The sequence below is a fragment of the Solanum dulcamara genome, chromosome 8 (genome assembly GCF_947179165.1).
Source record: "Solanum dulcamara chromosome 8, daSolDulc1.2, whole genome shotgun sequence".
Taxonomy (NCBI): Eukaryota; Viridiplantae; Streptophyta; class Magnoliopsida; order Solanales; family Solanaceae; genus Solanum; species Solanum dulcamara.
Window position 1 is genome coordinate 15,573,880 of NC_077244.1, and position 25,378 is coordinate 15,599,257.

Below are 25,378 nucleotides of genomic sequence, written 5' to 3' on the forward strand. Positions count from 1 at the left end.
TATTGTAACAATGATCTAAATATACTGTTGGAGATATTTTTGAAATGGTGAAGAAGTTTGAAAATCTTAAGCTTTAGAAGAAGGAGAAAATGGACTCAAAGGGGACTGACATAGAGAGACATGAGCTCAATACGGTAAATGTTGAATTTAAAAGTCGACGGACATCCAAGACATATTTTTTCAATAGAAAGCCAACATCCAATGAAATGAGAAAGGAGATCTTTGTACCAAATACTTCTTCAGCACCATCAAACATAAACGGAAAAGAGCTAAGATCTATAGATAAATAGTTCTAATGGAGATTGGACAGAAGGGAATAAGGCAATTGGAGATGTGATTGTGGAACATTTCAAAACCTATTCACAGCAACAGAGGATATTTTTGATCTCTGAGGAAGAAAACCAAGTTTTAGATATATTTTCTAAATAAATTGAAATTGAGAAGGTCGTTATGGATATCAACCCAAATAGTGTTGGTGGTCCCAATGGATTTAATGGTTTTATGTTTAGAAGTGTTGGCTCATTATTAAAATTGATTTGATTAACTTTGTGCAAAGTTTTTTCTGTGAAAAAAGGCTCATAAAATTTTACACGCATACTTGTATGATCGTTATTCCTAAGTTTGATGAGCCTACTACTTTTTCACAAATGAAACCTATTAGTCTCACTAAGTTTTCAAACAAGATAATTTCCAAAATCATGGCTTCTTTACTTAACAAATTTCTACCAAAGTTAATATCTGATAACCAAATTGGGTTCATAAGTGGAAGACTTATCACTGAAAAAACTCTACTTACCCAAGAGATAATTCATAGTATCAACAGAGGTAGACAAGGAAAAATTATTTTTAAACTAGATAGGGAGAGTTTATGATCGAGTTTCTTAGTTGTGTATTATCTTCAATCTAAGGAAATTTTGAGTTCTATAAATTCTGTATTAACTTGGTTTGGTGACTTCTTTCAGTGTTTGATATTTTATCATTATCAATAGGGAAAGGAGAAGATTCTTCCACTCCACAAGAGGATTGAAATAGTGAGATCCTTTGTCACCCTCTTTGTTTATATTAACTATTGAATTTTTGTCCAAACTTCTTTATAAGGTTTACAATAAGGATAAATACATTGGTTATAGTATGAACACAGATGTTCCTAAGATCAATCATCTAGCCTATGCAGATGGTGTTATCATCTTTACCTCTTGGGATGACTTTTCCATTAAGACCATTGTGAGACAACTCAGAAAATATGAGGAAGTTTCAAGTCAGAAGATTAATAATGTTAAATGCAGTTTTCTAAAATCTTATTATGATTTTGTGGGTACTTAATTACAAGAGAATCAAAAGACTTGCTTGATTCAAAGCTGGGAATTTTTCCTTCACATAGTTAGGATACCCCATTTACACTGGGAGAAATAAAACTACCCACTATGAAGATATCATGACAAAATCTTGAAGAGAATAAGTGGGTGGTAAGATAGAATTTTATCACTGGTAGGAAGTTCTTCAATATCAAATCATGTACTTATTTGCAACCATCTCTCATCCAAAAGAAGTATTGAATGAGATTGAAAAATACATGGCTAACTTATTTTAGGGGCAAAGTGAAAGAAAAATAAAGTACAATTGAAGTACTTCGGACAAGATGTGTTATCCTAGGGATGAAAAAGGACTTGGGTTAAAAACTCTCACTGATATACAAAACGCTTTTTCTATTAAGTGGTGGTGTAAACTCAAGACCGTCCCAAGTCTATGGGCTGAATATTTGAAGGTAGAGTCTTGTATTAGAGTTAACTCAGCTGCAAGAAGGTGGAACTAAGAACAATCACAAAATTGGAAAGAACTACTAAATTACAGACATGTTGCAGAACCTCACATGCTATGTAAAATCAATAATGATCTTCTCACTTTTGATGGGAAAATTGGATTGGCATTGGTCTACTAGATTCATTCTTAAAGCCAGGACCAAGGCTCGAAAATGATCCGGTGAAGGAATTTATTGTTGATAGAACCTGAAATATCGATTTTCTTATAGAAACAGTCCCTCGGGAACTTCAAAATCACATTGAGAAGATCAAAATTAACAATCACATCTCATGGAAGAAGATTCACCAATTGTTATGCTACTCTTTTGGAATCTGATTTATAAAAGGGGAAATCCCTCTATAGCATAGGAATGCTATAGACGGTTACACTGTAACTGTCCTTTTACACGTACCAGCGCGTTGTGCGGTCTATTGATAAACTTAATTATAATTATATTTTTATTGAGTAATTTTAATAGTTAATTCTTTATAAAATGATATTATAAATTTTGAATGAGTGAATGTAAACATATTTAGAACTTTGACCTGTATTTAATAAAATACTTATGAAAAGTAATCAATATAAGCTTAGTTCATTATGTAATTTTGACAATAATAATTTTGAAATTATTTTATTTATTTTTTATATTAATCAAAATCATATATGCTCTTACATAATTCCTATTATCCTCTTGTCAGCATTTGGTTACTATAATATTCTTAATTAATTTTATTACAGTGTTTTTACCATAATTCAAATAATGATTTTGAACTATTTATACTTTTGTTTTCAATATGATAGATTTGATTTTAGTTTTAATTATTGATATTAGCTACATATGAATTTAAATTATATATTTGCTTATTCAATATCTATTAAAATTTCAGTTAGTGACCTTTCATATATCGTAACTGTAATACCTCTATTCTTGAGAAATTATTTTTTTATGAGAAATAATCATTTTTTCCTTCCTCGTAGTGTTTTCAATTTAGAAGTGGGCGTTCGGTAATTCGGTTCGGTTTCGATTTTTTTATTTCGATCGAAAACCGAACCGAATTAGTTCGGTTCGATTTCAATTTAATAATTTCCGGGTTTTCGGTTTAGGGTCTATTTAATGGGCCAAATTTTATTTGTAAATTGGAATATTTTTTACGGTTAAAAATTGATTTTTTTAAAACTCAATCAGTGCATTCATAATAAATACAACTAAGTACTAACTCCATTTTTCAGTATTTCAAGAAAAAAGTTATGCAAGTAACTGGTTGACTTTCATCCCATTGTTATAGAATACTTTATATAATAACGTGACTTTTGAAATTAATTACGTGCAAATTATGTACATTTTTTTTCATAGAACGTACATGTTAACTAGTTACTTCATAAATGCAATATCACAAATTATTGCATAAATCTACCATGAGCAATCATAAATTATATAAAGGAGGGCTTATAGGCATAATTAGGGCTGTACAGGGAAAATCGATAAACCGCACCAAACCGACAAACCGACAAACCGAACCAAACCGGAAAAAAAAACCGACTAGTGGTTTGGTTTGACTTGGTTTGGTGTTTGGAAAAAAAACCCGACCATTATAGGGTTGGTTTGGTTTTAACTAAAAAAAGTCAAACCGAACCCAAACCAACCCGATTATAGATATAGTACTTTTAAATTATGTTATACATAAAAATATTTATTAAAATATAATTTATAAAAAAAAATTAAAATATTTTCATAATTTTTGTTTTCTTTCTTACATTTAGATTTGGATTTGAGAAGCTCATCTAAATAATATACAAAAAAAGTTCATCTTATAAAGTTATATTATAAAGTTAAAACTTCAAATAGTGTTCTGCCTCCATCTTATATGTTGATATTTTGTACTAGAATATGAAAAACCCGAGAAACCCCAACAAACCCGAAAAAACCGAAAAATTCGAAAAAACCCGAAAAACCCGAGAAAAATTGATATCAAAAAACCCGACTTTTATTGGTTTGGTTTGGTTTATAGATTTAATAACCCGACACAAATGGTTTGATTTGATTTGTAAAAAATCCGAACCAACCCGATCCATGTACACCCCTAGGCATAATTATTACATAAAAAGACCGACTTCAAAAGTGACCCAATCCAAAATAAATTACAGTAGATATAAACAAGGATTAAACAAAAATTCCTTTATAACATCACAGTAACTCTACAATCATGTAATTTACAATATACGATTTTTTTCTCAGAACTTCATATTCTATAGTACTAATTCCAACCTTGAGTAAGAAGAATCAATTATATTAAACACTAAATACTATTAAAAACATAAGCCTCAAGGGCAAAGAACTTCAGCATGTATCACATTTTCCTTGACAAGCCTGTGATCACTGAGTAACACCGATCGACCGTCATCCACTAATGCAGCTATGACGATACATGTGCTCACAAGAAAAAATGCGGAGAGAATCTTCTGTAAATCATCCATTCATAATGGTATGAAACTAGGAGCCGTCACAGTAAAAGCAAATTAATAATTACTGCAAAAGGAAAACTGGAAAATAGTACCACTGTAGCTACACAAAATACAAAAATAGTAGTAGTCTAAAAGGCTAAAAAGCCTAAACCAGTAGCAGCCCCCAGATAAATAAAATAATAGTAACAACAAGTATTTAAATACAAATCATCTCAAGTGTTTAAATACGAATCATCTTCTCTTCATCTTTCATAAAACACTTCTTGAAATGCTTATGCAAAGAAGATGTGCCACATGTTTTCGGATGAAAATTAAGGATTAATCCACACTTCAAGCACCTTGCTTTACACACTTCTTCATTGTCTTGAACCACCTCATAATGTTCCCTAATAGGTGGATAAACTTTAGATTTATGAGGCATCACTTCAACCTTCAAGAAAACTAAAAGTTAGAATATACCTTAAAATTTACAAGATAAAAGGATATAATCAAACAAATAAAGTATTGAGCTCAGCCCACCAATATCACATTAAGTACTAGCAAAGCGCAATCATAGATCAACAATGCAAGAGTCTCTTCCACTATCTGTCATCTCTAAAAAATAATTTAAATAAATGTTATACTATAACATAAATAAGTACGACATTTTTCTTTGTAAAAGACACAGAAAAAATATAAAGTCTTACCAAGTTCAATTTTCTCAAAGGAACTCCAAATTTTCTTCAACACAAATAGGACTAGGCTCTTGTCTAAGTCAATCTTGAATACAAATAAGGCATTGCCCACATTCAGAAGTCAATGAACTTCTAAATAGATCAAGAATACGACCACCGGTGCTAAACGCACATCCCGATGCCACACCTGACATTGGAATAGCCAATACATCATGAGCCAACTGTCAAAGCACGGAAAACCTAGGAAAATTAACTTTCCACCAATTTAATATCTAAAAATCCTCAGAATCAGATTCAAATCCAGGCTCGGGCACAGGCTCTTGATCTTCACTAAGGTATTTATCCAACTTCGATTTAGTACCTCCAATACTACCACAATCTTTCATCTTTTTCTTCATGTGAAGCTTATTTCTCAAAGTATTTGTTTTCAAATTTTGAGAGGGACCAGAATTAGATGAATCAAATGAGTAGATGAAGTATATCCTGAAGATGAATTATTTTTACAACCTTACGAATACTTTCTTACATAGACTTCAAACAAATTCCTCAAATAAGTTTCTACTTCATTATTTACTTTCTTTCCCAAATAACTCTTCCAGCACAAAGTTAACATACTCGAACTTATTACGAGGATCCAACAAAGAAGCAACAAAAATCATTTTGTCCATCTTTTCAGGAGTCCCCCAATAAGTCTTAAATTTTTCTTTCATCCCCTCAGCCATTAGCGCAAATCAACATCATCACTTATCATACACACTTTCAAATAAGCATCAAGTTCACATATATCCTCAAAATAAACATTACAAGTTATATACCATGAACCTAAAACCTTTAAGGTGAGCTCATAAAATCTTTCAAATAACTTTATAACATTCCTCACATTTACCCAATCATCACTTTGGATTGAAGCTGCAACAGTACCATCTTAACAAACATTAGTAGAAAGATAAGAATTAAAGTTATCATCATAAAGATCAAACCTCTCAAAAGCCTTCTCAAATTTTTCTGCCACCTCCAACATCAAATCAGTGGAATTCCACCTAGTAGACACATCTAATGATAACATCTTACCACATTCTACCTTTTGCATGTCACAACATTTCATGAAGTTTCTTGTTCTTGCAGAAGATGACCAACATACTTAACCATTTGCCTTACCCGTTTGATAGAAGGACCAATTTCCTTCAAACCATCTTGTACAATTAGATTAAGTATGTGAGTCATACACCTCACGTGGAGATGCTTACCATCCATCACATTAGTTTCCCACATATCTAACTTCTTAGACAATGCAGAAATTGTAACATTGTTTGAAGAGGCACTGTTAATAGTGACTGTGAACACATTGTCCAAATTCCAATCAAGCAATCAATTACTAATAGACTCTAACAAACGTTCACCCTTATGACTAGTGATAGGGCAAAATTTCAATATTCTTTTATGAAGCACCCAATCTTTATCGATAAAATAAGAAATCAAACACATATAGTTAATTCTTTGCACCAATATACATGTAAAAAAGGCAGTCCGGTGCACTTAGCTCCCGTTATGCGCAAGGTCCCGACCACAAGGGTCTATTGTACGCAGTCTTACCTTGCAGAAATGCTATTTCCAAGCAGTAGACCTACTTTCCATTTCTTTTTTTTGGATCCACGGTGTCAACTGAGTTGTCATTGGATTCATTGATAATATCAGGTACACTATAAGTTGAACCAGCCGCACTAACTTGACTTTCATCAGCCATCTATTTAAAATTTAGAAGAGAAAACAAAGTTAATGCAATTCCATTAGTAACAGAAACTGAATCCATGAAGAAATCACTTAGAGACTCATAATAACTATCTAATTCAATAAAGCAGTTTGTCAAAATTGAATTAAAAAAAAACTCAAAAAAAAGAAGCAACAACATGTAGAACCAACAACTTCATGACCTCATCTCACAAAATCAGGAAAAAAAAATCAGTCTCTTCACAAAATCACCGATTAAAATGAAAAGCAGAAAGGGAAGAAGAAGAAGAACAAAAAACAGAAAAGATTTAAAAACTATGGTACCTTAATCGCCGCTGGTTTCGCCGCAGCTTAGCCAATGGTTCGCCGCTATTAGCTGTCGTTTACCGCTGGAGTTCGCTGCCTTTGCTGATGGTTCGTGCCGATTGGAGATGGAGTTCCTGAAGCCTGAAAGCCCGCAACACTGTAGTGGACTCTTAGGTTATTTTAAGAAACATTAATACAAAAATATTTTTTAATAAATAATTACTGATTTTAGCTATAATTTTTATTTATTATCATTTATAATAATATAGTAGTATTATGATATATCTGTCATGTATTAAAAGTAAATTATGCATATAATATAAATATATTATAAATGTTTTAAAATATATTATACTTGTTTAGTAAGAAATTGACATAATATATTATAAGTATATTAAAGTATGTGATAAATATATTATCCATGAATAAAACTTGTATTGTATGAGTTTTATAAATTATTCTCGCTAATATGTATTAAAATTATATTATAAGTATTTAATAAAAAAGTATTATTGCTATAAATAATAAATATTTTCTTAATGTAGTATATTTATAAAAATTTTCCTTATTTTAGTGTCTTAGAATTAGGATTTAGGAAATAGTAAATTAGGAATAGGAATATGCCGCATCACTGTAGTGGACTGATGGGTTGATTTAATTGTTTTTTTTCTAGTTTGGGCTTGCGTAGTTGGGCTATTGTATATGATATACTCCAGGAAACTTATAAATATATATTAAAGGAAAGTATGGTGCATTAAAGCTCTCATTATTCGCAGAATTCGGAAAATAACAATAATATTTTTTTCACTAGACACTTATAATACATTTATAATATAATTTTAATGCAATTTTAATACATATTAGCAAATATAATTTATAAAACTCATATAATACAAGTTTTATTCATGAATAAGATATTTATCATATACTTTAATACACTTATAATACATTGTGTTAATTTCATACCAAAAAAGTATGATATATTTTAAAATACTTATAATACATTTATATTACATGCATAATTCACTTTTAATACATGACAAATATATCATAATATTGTTATGTATTTCTATAAATGGTAATAAATAAAAAGTATAGCCAAAATCAATAATTATTTATTAAAAAATATTTTTCCTGATAATTTTTCCATATACTTCCATCTGTCCATTTTTACTTGTCCACTATTGATTTTGCACAATTCTTCAGAAACTATAAATAGAAGGGTAATTTTATCATATCACCCTTTAAATATAATAAATACAATCTATTAAAGAATGTAATAGGAAATGACTACTAATTAATGATAAGGGTAAATTAGGAACTAAGTGAAAATTATCTCTTGATTTCATAAATTCGACAAGTATTGTTGGACATCTATTTTTAGTATAGTAGACAAGTAAAGATGGACGGAGTGAATATATGTATAATAATTTTTAACAAAAATATTATAAATTTTGATTTAAACCAAAATACCAAATTACGTAACTCAATAATCAAAAAACGAATCAAAATATCAAAATTATAAAAACATAAATCATAACCGAACTGAAATCCAAAATCGAAAAATTGAAAAAATTTGGTTTGATTCGGTATTTCGATTTTCTTGTATTCGTGTCCACCCCTAGTCTTAGGGATGGGCGTTCGGTATTCGGTTCGGTATTTTCAAAGTTTGGGTTCGATAATTCGGTAGTCGGTAATTCAAAGTATATACCAAATACCGAACTTTCAAATTTTGATTCGATAATTCGGTAATCGGTAAATTAAAATTTGGTTTGGTACGGTATTCGATAATATCATATTGAAGTCGAAATCCACACGGAATATGTTGGTACATCATATTCACAATAGCAACAATAAAAGATGTGAAGATTTTTAATAACAAACTAAACAATGTTGCCGCCTTCTTAAAAATGCAAATGCTCATAGTGATCTCATCTTTGCCTTTGCTGTCCCTTTAGGTACAGGTTCTAACAACCAAGCTGAAATTAAAGTTGTTGCCTTCATTTTTTTGCTTTCCTACACTAGTATAGTTTCTTTTTGTATGCATCTTCTGTGCAGGTACCTGCAGCATCACGCTGAAGCTGCAGCTTGATGTGAAGGATCACCCCTTAGATTGGTTATCTTGATTCTTGCAGTTGCAGAGCTGAAACATCCAACTCCAAGTAACAACTTGCTGAGCTGCAGAGCTTCAACTCCAAGCAACAACTCTTCAAGGAACTTCACACTTCAGACCTGCAACACCACCAAAGCCGTTGCAGTTGAGCTTCTATAAGTGCAAGATGCAACATACAACAACCTACAACAACAACATCCAACAATAACAACAAACACCTGTAGGCTGCAGCAACAACAACACCTGCAGCAGCTACACTACAGCAACAACACACAATAGCAGTAACAAACAACAGATCTCAACAACACCTACAGCAGCTACACTATAGCAGCTCTACTACAACAACAACACACAACAGCAGCAACAAACAACAGATCTCAACAACAACACCATCTACAGTGATAGACGAGACAAACAACAGATCTCAACACCAACACCAACAATAGATCTCAACACCATCATTTGAACCATTTTAAAGATATTTATGTCAAAGGAAGAGGAACACCATCTACAGTGATAGGCGAGACAAAATTTTGCGAAAGAGAAGATTCACAAAAATTAGAACAAATAGACAACCGTAATATTAAAGAAAAATGTCATATTCAACTCACAAGTTTAAGAGGTAAAGAAAGATGCCATATTCACATGATCAAAATCTTTAAAATATTGCTTCATTTAAAATAGATCCATACTACTCAATAAGGTATGCTGCAGTACTCTCAAATTTATATTCTTTCAGTGGTTATCAAACTTAGAAACTTAGAAATTTACATTCTTTGTGTCACACTTACTGGAGCATCAAGGCACAAATTAAAAAATGGACATATGAAAGAGTGACATAAATATATATGAATATAGTCTATTAAAAAACTCACAGTAAAAGCCTAAAAATCGCATTTTCAAGTTCCAATAAAATCCCAAAAGCCAAATATTTCAAGGGAACCAACCCAATATAAATATAAATTGCTTAGAAAAATCTACGGATGTCTATTAAAGAAAGGAAAAAAAGATTGAACTCTAAGAAAAAGAACCTTTTTCACCATTAAAATTTGACCAAAAAGCTTTAATATTTTCAAACTTTAGAAAGGTCCTCTAACACCAAAAAAAATCCATTGATATTCTCTAAAATAAATGCTTTGACTAATGGTCCTCCTATGGGAACCCCATTTTCGGTAAGACTATTAAAAAAGAGGAGAAGAGAAGAAGGAAGACTGGAAGAGGAAGAGGAAGAGAAGAAGCAAAGAGAACTTACCTAAAAGTGAAGTGATGAAGGTGAAGGCAGCGTGAAGCGGTGAAGGTAATGGCGACGTGAAGCGGTGAAGGTGAAGGGCTGACCGGCTGAAGACGGTGTGAAGCGGTGAACTCAGAACTTCTAAACTCAGAACTGAAGTATTGAGGTGAATAGGTTAAGTATTAGTGTAATAGTGTGTTAGGGACTTAGGGTTAGAAAAGTTAAAGACTATTGGGTTTGGGCTGGACTTTAAAGACTATTGGGTTTGGGCTGGACTTAAATTATAGAAATGGGCCTATTGCCCTTTATGTTTAAAAGAAGTCTTTTAGGTGGCCCAACAGATTTAATTTTGGTATTCGGTAAATACCAATTATCGAATGGTATAAGTATAAAAATCGAATACTGAAATATTAACTTTCGGTACCGAATACCAAAATCAAAGTACCGAATAACGAATACCGAATATTGAAATACTGAAATAACCAGTTCGGTTCGGTAATTCGTTTTTCAGTATTTTATGCCCACCTCTACCTAGTCTTCATACTTTGTATGTAATATGGGGATGGTTAGTATTGTTTTCTATGCGATCGGGTGTGATTTTGGCAATTTGAGGTCTTGAGTGGGAAGATTTTATTAAGATAGTTGACTTTGGTCAACATATTGAGATCTTAGCATCGGATGGAATTTTGTTAGTTTTCTTGCATCCAAAACATCAAGTTTGGTCTAGTTAAGTATTGACTTAGAGCCCAGGATCTTAGTTTTTATTTTGAGAAATTAGGCTAAAAATTGAGTTTTATGCTAAAAAGGGGTCCAGAAAGGTAATTTCATCATAACAATCTTCTTTTAAAAAATAAATGATTCTATTGAGTCTGAAATATTGAATTTAGTGTATTAGCATATCTATTTTATTTTAATCAGACTCCGAACGAATCTCGAGGGTCTGATTGGAGTCTTTGAGTTTAGGAAATTGTTGGTTTCTGGTGCAGGCATAATCCTTCACCGCATTCGCATCCTTTTCCATGCATTTGTGAAGATACCCTCTTTTGTTCCCCGCAATCGCGGATGGTGGTACCGCGGTCATGGAGTGTTGTCCGGCCAGTGCATCGTGTTCGCGGCCTTGAGCCCGCATCCGCGAAGGCTTATCTTAGTGTGCTCTGCGATCACGGAGGATAGTGACCCACGATCGCGAAGAGTAATTTATGCCTGAATAGTGTCTAGTCGGGAATTAATTTCATTTTTTTCATTTTCACCATTATTTTCAATTTGTTAGAGCTTAGAAGGGGCAATTCTTGGAGAGTTTTCTTGAAGATTTTCGTTTGAGTAAATTCCTTCATCATTACTTAATCAATTTCATCCCTTTTTATCTTTCAATTCATCTTCAAAATTAAAATTTCAAATGGGTTTTGTTGGTTTTTTCTTCCCAATTTCATAACAACTGATTTGATAATTTCTAACTTGATTATTAGTCAACTTTTATTGGTTTTTCAATCATGAATTCCCCGTGAACTGTAGAACATAATTTTAAAATAAAATTTCAGATTTCTTCTTTTTATTTTCAAAGTTATTTTTGGATAATTTTGACACCGGTTCTAAAATCTTGCAATATGGGTATCATTAAACTCTTTTTGATGAACTCTTGTCATTCTTGCTAGTGCGTAATTATTTCAGAGTTGATGTTCGTGAGTTGAGCTCCGGTTAGAGCGTTGGTGTGAAGTTTCAGCCTTCGAGGTAGGTTTGGTTAACTTTCATTGAGAATGAGATTGGGTAATAAGTCATTTGTATGTTACAAACTTTGAAATGGAGTCTTAATATGATTTGGGACTGTTAATTTCATTGTGATGCCCCATGTGGGGGCTTATTTGTATCGTGATGCTCGTGTAGAGGCTTATTTGTACTATGTAGCCTATGTGGGGGCCTTATTTGCTATTTTATTTGCTTTTAGAGCACGTGATTCATGATTTGACTGTGAGAGATACTTGAGGATACTATTTGACTTGTAATGCCCGCCTGAGAGGTTGAGTTGGGGGTTTTGAGCATACTTGAGTACCAAAATATTTTCAAAAAGGGTGAACACCTATTTCAATATATTTCCTTCCCATTACTATCTATTAAGGGTGTATTTCATGTTTAGGTTAAATTTTGAGAACTTTGAACCTTGTATTATATATTTTGAGTTGAATATTTCCTCCATGCCATACGTGTTGTGATGCATTCATCCTCATTCATCATATCATTGATTTTGGAAAGTTGAGAACTATAGAAATTCTTTTTGAGAAGAAAATGTGACACCTTTTTATATCCTTGACCACGAACTAGGTGAAAAATTGATGAGATATTGAGATTGTGATTTGGTATATAGACTTTGATTCCCCCATAGGTCCTTGTATGGAAGTCTTAGCTTGATAGTTATATACGACAGATTGTGCGACAGCCTTAATTCCACTTTACCACCACATCATTGCATCATCTCATTATATTGCAATACTATTTTGATTACTCGACTTATCTGATTATTTGTGATATTGAGTTATCCCTATGCATTTATTTTACTCACGTTGTTCTATATAAATTGGCAGCACCCATGCTAAAATGGGATTTTTCTATATGCAGGTGGAAGCATTCATTAGTTTATTGCATAAGCTTGATTAATCCCTATACTCAATCGGTGAAACCTACTGAGTACATGTGGATTATAATCACCCCTTTTTCTGTGTCTATTTTTAATGTAGATCCTAGTCAGGGTATCCCATGTCTCATATAGATCGTTTCAACGGATATCATATCATTCAAATCAGTGGTGAGATCTTGGGATCCGGATCGCTACTAGTTCTATCTTTTATTTTTCAGTCTTTATAATTACTCAGAGACTTATGATGTATATCAGATTCGACCTTTGTATTAGATGCTCTTTAAAATTATGACACTAGATTTTGGGATATTTTCTTTGTAGTCCTTCTTTTCATTTATTTTGTGGCTTGACTACCCCTTTGAGAGTCTTGTATGAGTTTATTTTCAGTCTTACACACAAGATTGGGTTTTGGGGTGTATGCTATTATGACCATGGTTTTTGGGTCGTTACAAATTAGTGTTAAATCACTAGGTTACCAGTCTTACAAGTTAAATAGCAGGGTGTCTATTAGAGTCTTTTGGATTGGTACGTAGACGTCCGTACTTATCTTCGAGAGGCTACAAAATCCCTAAAAGGAGAAATCCCTTTTTTTGATTCCTTTTGTGTGATTTATTCATATCAAGTGTTGGATACCTATACTCTATTTCTTATGCGCAGATGGTGAGGACTAGAGTCAGAGTCATCGAGGGTGAGGCAACACCTGCTTCCTAAGCCCCAGTTCGCAAGCAAGGCTTAGAGGTCGAGGCAAAGTGAGAGGAGCAAAACTTGCTCATGGACAAGCTAGGGATCCATCACTTAAGCCTATGTATGAGCATGAGGATGACTTTGAAAAGCAAACTAAGGAGAAAAGGCCAACCCAGCCTCTTGTTGTCCTTGACAGCGCTGCAATTCTTTAGGAACTACTAGTTAGATTATTGGTAAGATTGGTTGGTGCTCTTACCCCTGGTGTTCTTCTAAGTACTTCAAGCTCTCCTATTATAGTAGGTGCTAAACCGCCAATTCAGGGGCCTAGTAAGGGATTTCAGAATCTTGGTTCTTCTTTATTTTCTTCTATTACACCTCCGAGATTTGTAGATCTGTCAATTTCTGTTAGTTCTGCCATGTCAGTGTTTGAGCAAAAGAGTTTTGAGATATTTGTTCAATTGGAACCTCCCATATTTGATGGTATGGCTGGAGAGAAGGTCTATGATTTTTTGACTGAGTGTCAAGATAGGTTGTTCAACTTGGATATTCTAGAGGCACATGGATAGCTTACACTTCATATCAATTTGTGGAAGTGAACAAGGAATGGTAGTGGTCGATTCTTGCTTGTAGACCTTCTAGTTCTCCTATCATGAGTTGGGAGCATTTTACTTAGGTATTCCTTGAGAGATATATGCCTTATAGCCTTTGTAATCATCGCAGGGATGACTTCAACTTGTTCGAGCAGGGCTTTCTATCAGAATCTGAGTATGAAGCTCGCTTTCATGAGTTGTATCATTATGATATGTCGATTATTCCTACATAATTTGAGCGGATTCATAAGTTGGTAAAGGGGTTCACTGGTTATCTTCAAGAGGCTACAGCCTCTTTTGTGTTATCGGGTGGTACATTTTAGAGTAATATTGATCATGCTAGGATGATTGAGAGTATCCGACATGTTAGATAGTGTGAGGCTAAGAGGTTTCATCAGCAGAGTCAGTTAAGCGGTCATTCCTCTAGAGATAGGGAGTATTCAGGTCTAGGCACCCAAAGTTACTAGGGCAGGCCAGTACAAGCAGCGATTCACGACACATATAGTATAATAGATCCAGATAGAGTCAGTCTAGTTATGGTAGTTCTTCGTGTCATGACCCAACCCCGTAGGCCGTGACTGGTGCCCGAGTTGGGCACCCAAACGTACCCTTATCCCAAATTAGTCTATTTTTTTTTTCGAATAAACAAATGTATTGATTAGTAGAAATTGCTAAATATATTATAGAAGTAAATATACGCACGAGAGTTGAAAGGCTGTCACAAAACACACAAAAATCCAAACCATATATCCAAAACCCACAACATAACTCTGTCTACAGACCTCTACAGATGATAGCATAGTCATAAGACGGGACAGGGCCCCGTCGTACCCCTGACCAAATATACAGATATACAGAGATAGAGTCAATACCAAAATACAAGCTCCGAACAAAGGAGCACTGTCAATAACACAACAGATGTCCTAAACAGGCGGCTCAGCACAACGAACGTCGGTACCTGCGGGCATGTAACGCAGCCCCCGAAGAAAGGGGGTCAGTACGGAAAATGTACTGAATATGTAAAACATGCACTGTAATATATAAAATCATAATCTGAATAGTATGTGCAAAACATGAAATCAATGTTTAGAATTTCAAAATGCTTATCAAAATCTCAAATCATATATGTACAGACGTATGCCATATCCGGCCCCATTAGGGAGTCGGTGAACAAAGTGTGGTTGCCCTCCCATCATCGGCACCACGGCACAGCATAACACCAGAGTAGGGAATGTCTCCGTAACAAATCATATCATATCAGATGGCCATATCAAATCATATCATATCATATCATATCACAAACATATATGTACATGGCACAGCATAACTCCGTGGCATAATATTTACCACCCCTTGGTACATGTCATACCTGTCCCCTCACGTCGGGACATGGCGAACAATGCAGAGAAATACGCACGAAAACATATCCTGGCCCAGGCTCAGTGAAAGAAGTATTGAGGCATCCACGAGTGGAGTAGTGAGAAACTAATGCAATTTAAATCATAAAATATTTATACAGACTCGATGGCACAATTTTGATAACAAAACATAAAAGGAAACTTGAGTAATAATAATAGTACAAGTATTTCCAATATCACAATAGTTTACGTAAAAATAGTATTTTCCGAATCGTCTCCGTACTTTCAAATTATATTATGGGAATTAACGAAATAATTATTCATATAATATTAGGAAGCATAGCAAAGAGTTTCTTTCAAATTTTACCTACCGTAACTCAAACGGAATAACGAAGGAAAATTCGGAATAGTGGGGCCCACCTCGGTCAAATGAGGTGGCGTATACAAATCACGTGCGTTAGACTTCATAATATTATTTAGAAGAGTTTCAAGGTATTCGGAATTCATTTGTGAAAAAAATCTAGAAGTTTAGACAATTTTTCCAAAAATATTCATAATTACCTAATTCAATTCCATTGAATAGAAAAGGGAAATTTTCGAACGTCGATTCCGAAGAGTAGAGTGATCCCCGAGTTTCGTATTCAATCCTACTACATCTAGGACATGCCAAGAGAAGAAAATGTAAAGCTTGACATACCTTTTTGACGTTTTACGGTTGTCCAAATTCAATTCCCGTTTCCTCCAAAATCTACAATTGGTCACATTTACCAATTAATATTTATAAGACTTTAAGAATTCAATTTTTCCAATACTTGTCTACAAAAATTTCGGCAGCATCTCCCCTATATATATAGCAACCCCGAGATTACAACTCGGCCACAATATCAACAACCAAGCCAACAACAACACCAATTTCATCAATAATCAATTTAAACACACCATAATATAAATTGGTGTAATTTTCCAATTAGTGCAACAACTTTCAACCAAACTTTGCATTTCCAAATAAATATGAATATCCCATATCCAAAATAAATTTCAACTCATTCCAACATAAGTAAAAATTATTCCAAGTAAGCTATCCAATTTTTTTTATCAACTCCATACTTCACTTAAAATTCCATAAATACAATAAAAATATTAAAAACTCATTTTCTTTCTTCAACTTCACAACCAACAACAACACTCCATACTTTTAATAACTTACTTCCATCTTCTTATAATATAACACTCAAATTATATAATTCCTACAAACTAATTTAATACCAAATACACCATTTAAGGTTCCTTATATTCCAAAAATTACAACAACAACTAACAAGCTATGCAACCTTAATTTTTTTCCATCTCATCACTTAACTCTTATTTCCAACTTCAATTAATCTCATCCAACTTTCATTTTCCAACACCAAATAATTAACATAACCACCATCCAAATACTACACAAAAATACTACACAAAAATACTACACAAAATTTACATAATTCTTACTCATATAAGAACATGTATACATGGCATCATATTACCATGAAAACTTCCATATTTTCATAAATTCCATACACCTCCACATACTACAACATACACAAAACTTCATAACATAATAAAATGAATCAATTCTTACCTTTTTCTTCTAACTTCTTCACTTCCAAATCAATGAAAAAAAATCTCCAAACTTCCAAAACAACTACACCATGTTGTAGAGCACCCTTGACTTAGTAGGAATACTAGAAAATTATAATTTTTGGGATGAAATTTGAAGGGATGAATTTTTGGTCTTCTTGGCCGATTTTCCTTTCTTTGTTTTCTCTTCTTCCTTTTGTTTTTCTCCTTCTCAATTTGTCTTGAAGTTTCTAGGAACTTATGACTAAGTCCCCTTTTATGTCATTCATCACATGGATGAATGACTTGGGCTTGGATCTTTGTTGTGGATCATGTCATGGTTGGGCTTATCTTATTATTTTTTTAAAAAAATTTGTTTCCAAGCCCAATCCCTTAGCCCATACATGTCATAAAACTACTTGGTGTAGAATTCCAAGTTTACCCCTCACCTTTCCTAATATTTCCAAGTTGAAATTCCACATTTGCCCTTAACCTTTTATAGTATTTCCATATGTAAAATTCCAATTTTGCCCTTTAATTTTTCCAATAATTCCACCTCCCAACTTAATCAATAGAAACTTGTATATAACAAGACCAAGCATAGTCTTACCCTTGACTTGTTACAAGTATTCCCAACATGTCCTTAGGTGCAAAGTACGGGTTATAACATTCTTCCCCCCTTTAGAACATTCATCCCCGAATGTTACATTGGTTCTAGGGGTGTTATGAACACAGTGATTTCACATAATTTATTATTTAACCAATATAGGTAATAAGAAACTTAAGTTACCTGTGGGTGCAGAAAACAGTTGAGGATACTTTTTCTTCATTTCTTCCTCTGCCTCCCAAGTCATTTCTTCTCGATTGTTGTTGCGCCACAATACTTTGACAGATGCCACATCTTTGGTGCGTAGCCTCCTTACCTGACGATCTAAAATAGCCACCGGCTGTTCCTCATAGGATAGCTCCTCAGTCACCTGAATGTCCTGTACAGGAAATACTCTGGAAGGATCGCCAACGAATTTACGAAGCATAGACACGTGGAACATCGGATGTACTGCTTCTAAATTAGCTGGTAGATCCAATTCATAAGCAACCTTGCCTATTTTTCGGACAATCTGATAAGGCCCGATGTATCTCGGACTAAGTTTCCCTTTTCTGCCGAATCTCATGACGCCCTTCATAGGTGACACCTTCAAGAATACCCAGTCATCCACTTGGAACTCTAAAGGTCGACGCCGGTTGTCAGCATATGCTTTCTGTCGACTTTGAGCTGCCAATAATCGTTCCTGAATAAGCTTCACCTTCTCAACTGCCTGCTGAATCAGATCTGGGCCAATTAACTTAGTTTCACCCACATCGAACCAGCCTATAGGTGACCTGCATTTTCTGCCATATAGTGCCTCATACGGAGCCATCTGAATACTAGAGTGATAACTATTATTATAAGAAAATTCAACAAGTGGTAGATGATCATCCCAGCTACCCTTGAAATCAATAACACAGGCCCGCAACATATCTTCCAGCGTCTGAATAGTGCGCTCGGCTTGCCCGTCAGACTGAGGATGGAATGCTGTACTAAGGCTCACCTGGGTTCCTAATCCCGCCTGAAAAGATCTCCAGAAATTTGCTGCAAACTGGGCACCTCTGTCAGTAATAATAGACAGCGGAACTCCGTGAAGCTTTACTATCTCCTTAATATATAACCTGGCATAATCCTCAGCTGAATATGTGACCCTAACCGGAAGGAAATGGGTTGACTTAGTCAACCTATCGACAATAACCCATATCGAATCGTACTTCCGTGGAGTGCGAGGTAAACCTGTAATAAAATCCATATTAATCATCTCCCACTTCCACGTTGGAATTTCCATCTCCTGTAATAAACCACCTGGTTTCTGGTGTTCAATTTTGACCTGCTGACAGTTTGGACATTGGGCCACGAACTCAGCAACATCTCTTTTCATACCATCCCACCAGAATAAACACCTAAGGTCATGGTACATTTTTGTTGTACCCGGATGAATAGAATATCGAGCATGATGTGCCTCACCCATAACCTGTTGCCGTAGCCCAGCAACATCAGGTACACACAACCTGTCCCTGTATAATAATACTCCATTAGATATAATACCAAAAGGGGTCTTCTCTTTGTCCATACCTGTATCTCGATACTGTGCCAAAATAGGGTCTTCATATTGACGTCGCTTTATTTCTTCTATAATGGAAGATTCAGCAACATCTCGAACTAAAATCCTATTATCTCCCGATTCAGCCAACCGCACTCCAAGATTGGCCAATTGACCAATTTCACGAACTATTTCCTTCTTTTCTGCTGGAACATCTATCAAGCTACCCAAGGACTTACGGCTGAGTGCATCTGCTACGACGTTGGCCTTCCCTGGATGATATAGAATATCAACATCATAGTCTTTTAAGAACTCTAGCCATCTCCTCTGCCGTAAATTCAAGTCTTTCTGTTTAAAAATATACTGGAGACTCTTGTGATCTGTATATATATCAACATGAACACCATATAAATAGTGCCTCCATATCTTTAGAGCATGAATCACTGCTGCTAGTTCCAGATCATGAGTAGGGTAGTTTCTTTCATGCTTTTTAAGCTGTCGGGAAGCGTAAGCTATAACTTTCCCATGCTGCATCAATACACAACCTATTCCCACACCTGAAGCATCACAATAAATAACATACCCATCCGGTCCTTCTGGAAAAGTTAGAACAGGAGCTGTAGTCAACTTCTCTTTCAATAACTGAAAGCTTCGTTCACAGGCCTCAGTCCACTGGAACTTAGCTCCCTTCTGAGTTAATCTTGTCAGTGGTGCTGACATAGAAGCAAATTTCTCTACAAATCTCCTGTAATAACCTGCTAATCCCAGGAAACTACGTACCTCGGTAGGTGTCGTCGGCCTAGGCCAGTTCTTTACAGCCTCGATCTTTTGTGTATCTACCCGAATACCTTCAGCGCCGATAATATGTCCCAAAAATGCTACAGAGGTCAACCAAAATTCACATTTAGAAAATTTAGCATATAATTTCTAGTGTCGGAGTACTGTGAGTACTTCTCTCAGATGATCTGCATGCTCCTCCTTTGATCGGGAATAAATTAGAATATCATCAATAAACACAATGACGAACATATCTAGGAATGGTCTGAATACCCGATTCATCAGGTCCATAAATACCACTGGAGCATTTGTCAACCCAAAAGACATCACTCTAAACTCGTAATGACCATATCGAGTCCGGAATGCTGTCTTTGGAATATCAGATTCTCTTACCCGCACCTGATGATAACCCGATCGCAAGTCTATTTTTGAAAACCACTTGGCACCCTACAACTGATCAAACAAATCATCAATCCTGGGGAGGGGGTATTTATTCTTTATAGTTACCTTATTCAACTGTCTGTAATCAATACACATCCGTAGTGACCCATCTTTCTTCTTCACAAATAATACCGGAGCTCCCCAAGGTGAAGTACTAGGTCTGATGAAGCCTTTTTCTAGCAAGTCTTTTAATTTCTCCTTCAGTTCCTTTAATTCTGCAGGTGCCATTCTATATGGGGGAATAGATATCGGATGGATATCTGGCAGCACATCTATGGTAAAGTCTATCTCCCGTTCGGGAGGAAGGCCTGGAAGATCATCTGGGAATACATCTACAAATTCATTAACAACTGGAACTGACTGAATAGTTGGCGCTTCAGCCTGCAAATTCTGCACGCGAACCAGGTGATAAATACAACCTTTTCTGATCATCTTCCTCGCCTTAAGGTAAGAAATAAACTTCCCTCTCGGAGATGCTGTATTACCTGCCCATTCTATCACTGGTTCTCCTGGAAATTGAAGATAAACTACCTTCCGTTGACAGTCAACATTAGCATAACAGGAAGATAGCCAATCCATTCCCATAATCACATCAAATTCAGTCATCTCCAATTCTATTAGGTCTGCTGTAGTGCAATGATCACATATAATTACTGAGCAACTTTTATATACTCGCCTTGCTATAATAGAATTTCCTACAAGAGTAGCTACCTCAAACGGTTCTATCGGTTCGGGATTTACACCAATCTTATCAGCAATCATCAGAGTAATATATGATAATGTAGAGCCTGGATCTATTAATGCATATACAATCTGGGAAAAGATCAATAATGTACTTGTGATCACATTTGGAGATGCCTCTTGATCCTGTCGGGTGGCCAAGGCATAGGTGCGGTTCGAAGGGCCGCTAGAACCAGAAATTCCACCCCGGCCTCTACCACGGCCTGCTGGTGTAGACATACCCTGCCCCGTGGGGCGCATCGCTACCGAAGAAGATGATGACCCAGCAAATGATCCTGTAGGTCGAGCTGCTCCACCTGAATCACCCTTATTCGGGCAATCCTTCATCGTATGGCCTTGACGACCACAAACAAAACAAGCTCCTGTAGCACGATAACACTCTCCTGGATGGTACCTACCACAATAAGAACACGGGGGCCTGGGTGGCCGCATCTGACCAGAACCTCTGTCTAACTGCGAACCAGAAGCCCTAGAGCTCAAACCAGCTCCCGAATATCCTGTACCACCTGATCTCCGGCCTGAAGATAGTAAAGGCATACTCCGTACTGGCTGAGTGGGCTGCCTGCTACCTTGCTGCTGGAATGGCCTGCTTCGGAACTCTCCAAAATATCCAGCTGACCTGGCCCTCTTGGGCTGACTTCTGCCAAAATATCGGTCGGACTGGCGTCCTCTATGTCTGTCCTCCATGCCCTGAGCATATGCCTGAATACGGGCGATGTCCATCCCTGGCTGAGCAGCCATCACCAAACAACTATCCACCAGATAACGATCTAGGCCCATCACATATCTGTGCATTCTGTCTGTCATGTCAGCTACCAGAGCAGGTGCATGTCGAGCCAATGAGTCGAACTCCAAACTATACTCGCGAACACTGCGGCCTCGCTGTCTTAACTGTAAAAATTTGTCCACTCTGGCTCTACGCATCTCAGGAGGCAGGAAATGACTGATAAATGCCTCTGTAAGCTCGTCCCATACTGCTGGAGAAGCTAGTCTACCCCTGGACAGCTCCCAGGACTCAAACCAGTTAGCAGCTACCTCGTGCAATCTATATGAAGCCAACTCAACCGACTCAGTTGCAGAAGCTTTAATCAAACGTAAAGTGCGCTGCATCTCTCTAACAAACTCCTGGGGGTCCTCTTCGGGCTTTGTCCCGAAGAACTCTGGAGGGTTACAAGTCAGAAATTCACGAGCCCTCGAACTATCAGACTTGTGTACCGGATCTCCGCTTAAACCGTGTCTGTGTTCCTGTCCAGCCACCAACCTGGTCAACAACTGCACCGCATCCTGCATAGCCCTGCCTTCCGCTCCTGACTGTGGAGCTAGAGGCTCGGGTGCTGGGGCTCCAAATACTGGTGAATCCGCCCTCTGATCTTCAGCTGGGGCTGCCCTAATTTCTGGCGGTGTAGCAGAGTTGGCTGTCGGGGGCACAGTCTCCCTCTCAGGCATCGATCGGGCCCTGGTAACTCTGTGCGCCTGACCAATCTCACCGGGTGCTACTGATTTGCCCTTTTGGGTAGCCGTCGTTTTCCTCAGAGGCATTACTGAAAATAATGACAATCATTTCGTTAGGAAAGAATCATCCTAATAATATAGCTCTATCGCACGATCTAAGACAAGAAGAAAAAGTAATATCCTAAATGTCTTGTAGCCTCCTGCTTATAGATGTGGTGCACAACACACCGATAAACAAGACTCTACTAGACACGGTCTGTAGACATTCCGAGGACCCAACCGCTCTGATACCACTTTTGTCACGACCCAACCCCGTAGGCCGTGACTTGTGCCCGAGTTGGGCACCCAAACGTACCCTTATCCCAAATTAGTCTATTTTTTTTTTCGAATAAACAAATGTATTGATTAGTAGAAATTGCTAAATATATTATAGAAGTAAATATACGCACGAGAGTTGAAAGGCTGTCACAAAACACACAAAAATCCAAACCATATATCCAAAACCCACAACATAACTCTGTCTACAGACCTCTACAGATGATAGCATAGTTATAAGACGGGACAGGGCCCCGTCGTACCCCTGACCAAATATACAGATATACAGAGATAGAGTCAATACCAAAATACAAGCTCCGAACAAAGGAGCACTGTCAATAACACAACAGATGTCCTAAACAGGCGGCTCAGCACAACGAACGTCGGTACCTGCGGGCATGTAACGCAGCCCCCGAAGAAAGGGGGTCAGTACGGAAAATGTACTGAATATGTAAAACATGCACTGTAATATATAAAATCATAATCTGAATAGTATGTGCAAAACATGAAATCAATGTTTAGAATTTCAAAATGCTTATCAAAATCTCAAATCATATATGTACAGACGTATGCCATATCCGGCCCCATTAGGGAGTCGGTGAACAAAGTGTGGTTGCCCTCCCATCATCGGCACCACGGCACAGCATAACACCAGAGTAGGGAATGTCTCCGTAACAAATCATATCATATCAGATGGCCATATCAAATCATATCATATCATATCATATCACAAACATATATATACATGGCACAGCATAACTCCGTGGCATAATATTTACCACCCCATGGTACATGTCATACCTGTCCCCTCACGTCGGGACATGGCGAACAATGCAGAGAAATACGCACGAAAACATATCCTGGCCCAGGCTCAGTGAAAGAAGTATTGAGGCATCCACGAGTGGAGTAGTGAGAAACTAATGCAATTTAAATCATAAAATATTTATACAGACTCGATGGCACAATTTTGATAACAAAACATAAAAGGAAACTTGAGTAATAATAATAGTACAAGTATTTCCAATATCACAATAGTTTACGTAAAAATAGTATTTTCCGAATCGTCTCCGTACTTTCAAATTATATTATGGGAATTAACGAAATAATTATTCATATAATATTAGGAAGCATAGCAAAGAGTTTCTTTCAAATTTTACCTACCGTAACTCAAACGGAATAACGAAGGAAAATTCGGAATAGTGGGGCCCACCTCGGTCAAATGAGGTGGCGTATACAAATCACGTGCGTTAGACTTCATAATATTATTTAGAAGAGTTTCAAGGTATTCGGAATTCATTTGTGAAAAATCTAGAAGTTTAGACAATTTTTCCAAAAATATTCATAATTACCTAATTCAATTCCATTGAATAGAAAAGGGAAATTTTCGAACGTCGATTCCGAAGAGTAGAGTGATCCCCGAGTTTCGTATTCAATCCTACTACATCTAGGACATGCCAAGAGAAGAAAATGTAAAGCTTGACATACCTTTTTGACGTTTTACGGTTGTCCAAATTCAATTCCCGTTTCCTCCAAAATCTACAATTGGTCACATTTACCAATTAATATTTATAAGACTTTAAGAATTCAATTTTTCCAATACTTGTCTACAAAAATTTCGGCAGCATCTCCCCTATATATATAGCAACCCCGAGATTACAACTCGGCCACAATATCAACAACCAAGCCAACAACAACACCAATTTCATCAATAATCAATTTAAACACACCATAATATAAATTGGTGTAATTTTCCAATTAGTGCAACAACTTTCAACCAAACTTTGCATTTCCAAATAAATATGAATATCCCATATCCAAAATAAATTTCAACTCATTCCAACATAAGTAAAAATTATTCCAAGTAAGCTATCCAATTTTTTTTATCAACTCCATACTTCACTTAAAATTCCATAAATACAATAAAAATATTAAAAACTCATTTTCTTTCTTCAACTTCACAACCAACAACAACACTCCATACTTTTAATAACTTACTTCCATCTTCTTATAATATAACACTCAAATTATATAATTCCTACAAACTAATTTAATACCAAATACACCATTTAAGGTTCCTTATATTCCAAAAATTACAACAACAACTAACAAGCTATGCAACCTTAATTTTTTTCCATCTCATCACTTAACTCTTATTTCCAACTTCAATTAATCTCATCCAACTTTCATTTTCCAACACCAAATAATTAACATAACCACCATCCAAATACTACACAAAAATACTACACAAAAATACTACACAAAATTTACATAATTCTTACTCATATAAGAACATGTATACATGGCATCATATTACCATGAAAACTTCCATATTTTCATAAATTCCATAC

The 25,378-nt window shown here is 35.8% G+C and overlaps 2 long non-coding RNA genes across 3 annotated transcripts; both read right to left on the reverse strand.

Annotated features, from left to right (window-relative positions):
- Positions 1-4,258: 4,258 nt before the first annotated feature.
- Positions 4,259-7,137, reverse strand: LOC129901567 (uncharacterized). 2 transcript variants are annotated; one of them, XR_008769872.1, is made up of 4 exons: positions 6,990-7,137; positions 6,531-6,681; positions 4,950-5,124; positions 4,259-4,693 (listed from the first exon to the last, which is right to left on the reverse strand). It is a non-coding gene; the product is annotated as an uncharacterized LOC129901567 (long non-coding RNA). The 2 variants fall into 2 exon arrangements; XR_008769873.1 differs by lacking the exon at positions 6,531-6,681.
- Positions 7,138-14,872: 7,735 nt separating this feature from the next.
- Positions 14,873-17,368, reverse strand: LOC129901106 (uncharacterized). The gene is made up of 3 exons (XR_008769757.1): positions 17,198-17,368; positions 16,274-16,324; positions 14,873-15,176 (listed from the first exon to the last, which is right to left on the reverse strand). It is a non-coding gene; the product is annotated as an uncharacterized LOC129901106 (long non-coding RNA).
- Positions 17,369-25,378: the final 8,010 nt, after the last annotated feature.